Source organism: Pinus tabuliformis, chromosome Q (assembly GCF_031772625.1).
Source record: "Pinus tabuliformis cultivar Carrire ecotype Pingquan chromosome Q, CPIR1, whole genome shotgun sequence".
Lineage (NCBI taxonomy): Eukaryota > Viridiplantae > Streptophyta > Pinopsida > Pinales > Pinaceae > Pinus > Pinus tabuliformis.
The window spans coordinates 217,415,312-217,419,232 of NC_142296.1; positions in this window are offsets into that span (position 1 = coordinate 217,415,312).

Consider the following 3,921-nt stretch of genomic DNA (forward strand, 5'->3'; position numbering starts at 1 on the left):
ACATGTGACGGACAACCACTTAGGGAAAACTTCTGCGCTGTTTCTGGGCTGAGTGGCCCTCGTTGGCTAGCCAGTGATGCACAATATTTCGGAGCAGTGATGCTAGGTTTCTCTGCGCATTTCTGGAGAGCAGTGCAGCGAGCCAGTTCTGCACAATTCTAGAGAACAATGCAGTTGGATTGGGCTGCTCTGCGCATTTATGGAAAGCAGTGTAGATGGCCAGTTCTGCGCATTTTTGGAGGGAAGTGCAACAGGCCTGGCCTACTCTGCGCAATTCTGGAGAGAAGTGCCAACTGGTTGCAAGTGCGCATTTCTGGAGAGTAGTGTCGGCTGGCCTGCTTTGCGCAATTTCCAGAACAAGGCTAGCTAGCCTGCTCTGTGCAATTTCTGAGTGCAGGGTAGTTTCTGGGTTGCTCTGCGCAATTCCTGAGGGGAAGACAAGTTGCCCTCTAGGATGGCATAGTTTTTCCGGCAACCAGTCGATCGGATATGAACCAAGTGCTGGATGCGTTCGTGGTCAATCGACAGGACAAGTGAGTGAACACAAGTTGTTAAACGACAAATGAAAACAAATAAACACAATTACCTGATCAGTGCGGGATATCTGCAATGATTTCAAGGAGGGAGCTCTAAAATGAAGCAAAGCAAAATTTTGGAGGGTGGTTATAGCTGCTACAAAAGCTCAATTTATGTTGATTGATTTAAAGGGCGTTAGGAGGTACTCGAAGAGAATATATAGGTAGAAATTTTGCTCTCGTTTGAGGACAAGTCCTTGAAAAACAACCATTGTCATGGGGAGAAACAATACCATGCTTGTAGGAGCAACAAAAGAGGAAGATACTGCTAAGTGGAAGAACATGTCATGAGGGTTAAATAACTAGAAAAATATGAGATTTTAGGTCTATAATTTTTGTTTTGAGGTCATGATTCTCATCAAGTTGGTAACTTTATTAAATGTAATATATGTGCAAAATATCTAAAGGGACAATGTTGAATTTTGTAGCTATGGTTGGTCTTCATAACTTATATTTTAGCCCTTGAAATACATATAATGATTAATGTAAGACATGTTCTTCATGTCCACTTTAAAAGAGAAATTTTGAATTTTAAAATTTGAGTCTTTGGCTCCTATAAGGTCAAATCGGCTCCAGTCAAAGAAGCACCCATTTGGCTACCCAATCTTCTATATATATGAGGCATTTGACCTCATCCTCAAGCAAGCAATTCAGGCCATATGAAGCAAGAAAACAAGATGAATCTGAGGCAAAGAATAGGATGAATCTGAGGTAGAGTGTTGGACGAATATGAGGCAAAGCAAGGACAAATCGAAGGAATAATTTTTTGGGCGTCTCAGGGCAGTAGGTCTGAGTTTTACTGGTGCAAAAGAAGGGTTGAAATTCAGCCCTAGCAGATTAGAGCAGACAACTCTTATTAGGAAGATGTTTGACTTGAAAAGGAGGCAGTTCGACCAAGAGTGCCTAGGGCTAAGTTTCTAGTCAGTTTCACTTCATGTTTCCCCCACGTAGGTTTTCCCAAGGTAAATGCTTGTGTCTCTTGTTTGGCTCTCTTTATGATTATACTATTATACTATCGAAGATATTTTGTGTAATTCCTTAATGATAAATGTGAATACAAGTGAACTTAAATGAATATCATTAGAAGTAATTATCAGTTAAGAAAACTATGAAAAATCAACATGGTCATGGGGATAGGATGATATTATATAATGAGATAAGTAGTCCTACATGATGTCAACATTCATGGATATAAAACCCAATACATGCCTTACAATAAAAAAAATTATTTATTATTAATGAATATATTGTATAAGATTACATGTTGGAAATGGAGTAGTGGGTGATAAGTCATATTCCTGGCAAAGAGTATTATTAATGATTACATAATAATTGCCTTAGAACTAAGAATACATGATTTTTACTTATTACATAGTAATTAATTATTATGTAATACTATATAATATTCCTGTTGAGTCTTCAAGTGCAATAGAGACAAGCACTAATTTCAAAAATACTGATAATTACTTCAAATTATATGGATCTTGTTTTAACAATTCTAGTTTATCTTTAAACAATTACAATTTAGAATTTCAACCATAAAACCATAAGGACAATAAAGATCACAATGCACAAAGAGAACACGAGATTTACCCTGGGAAAACCCACTTGGGGGAAAAACCCAACAACATGTTTCTTAGAGAACTTCTTCAGTGCAACAAAAGATACATCTAATGTAGCTAGTCAACTATGAGGTCAAACATACCAACATTGCTTATGGTCAAACTTGGTCAACAACCCTCAAGTCAAGCCTCCCAATCTACCCAACAACTTGCTCTGATCTGATCCACTCTAGGTCGAATTTCAACCTTTAGAATATGCCTAGAAACTCGACCTTCCAAGAATTTCGGCCCGTCCAGAATATGTTGCCTAGAAAATTGCACAAAAACACATGTGCGAGCTAGGAGAGAGAGATATGAGTTAGAGAGAGAAAGAAATATGATCTCCATCCTTCTTGTTCTTCGCTTGGATGCCTAGAAACTGTCTTATTTGTGTGAAGTCGAATGGTGTCTTTTTGGAGGAGGTAAAATTCCTTTATATAGTGATTTTTTTGTCCATAATGGGTTTGTCTCTTCACAAGGCAGACTTGACTTGAGGGAGGGCCAACTTAACTATTTTGGAGCTAAAAATTCAAAATTTAAATTTCAAAAATTTCTCTTCTAAATCCAACATGAAGAACATGTCTTGTAATAATTCTTTTAAGTGCTAAATAATCAAAATGACATGAAGAACATGTCTTACAAATTCTTTATTCATTACAAGGGCTAAAATATGAATTATGACGTCTGACCATAGCTACAAAATTCAACGCTCTCTCTTAGCTAGGGAGGTATTCATAATGACTAAACAAATGTTCTTTTAGTTGAACAAATTTCTCTAAGAAAATGTTATAACAAATCATCACCATAATCGGGTCACAATTGTGACACATGGTAATCCAATAACATCAACCATTTACCATAATTCGGGTCAACACTTTAGACCTATGGTACAACTCACCATAATTTGGGCCAATACTTCAAACACATGGTAAATCAATTGCATCAACTAATCACCATCATTCGGGTCAATGCTTTAGACCTATGGCATATCCTTACCATAATTCGGGTCAATACTTCAGACGCACGAGATATCATTTAGCATCAGCTAGTCACCATTATTTGGGTCGGTATCTTACACATGGCAACCCGACTAGTCTTGGTTCACCATCACTCGGGTCAATGACACATGGTGAATCACCAAAGGCCAAACTCTAATTACACAATCCAATTCATGATGCTAATTGAATCTTATGCTCTAGGACCATTGTTCCTTATTCAGATCAACATACTAGACACAAGAAGAATAATTGTCCTCTGCCGGACCATTCTCCCTAATTTGGGTCAATATACTTAACATAGGGTGTATGTCAATCCTGATGCTATCTCATCAACACTCCCTCTAAATGAGAGAGGCATTCTCAACAAGTTCAAGCTTGTCCCCGAAGTATACAAACATTGGTCTGGACAAAGGATTTGTGAAAATATCAACAATATGCTCATCAATGGAGACATGTTGGAGCTTCACTGCTCCCTTTTGCACCATGTCACAAACGAAGTGATACTTGATCTCGATGTGCTTCAACCTGTCATGAAAAAATGGATTCTCTGTCAGTGTCAAACAACTTTGATTATCACAAAATATCACGGTTGGCTCTAGCACATGATCAAATATATCCATGAGTAACTTCCAAAGCCACACTGCTTCACAACTTGCTAAGCTAGCTGCAATATATTCTTCCTCAACAATATTGAGTGCAACATATGTTTGCTTCCTATTCATCCATGAAATCATAGCGGAAGCCAAA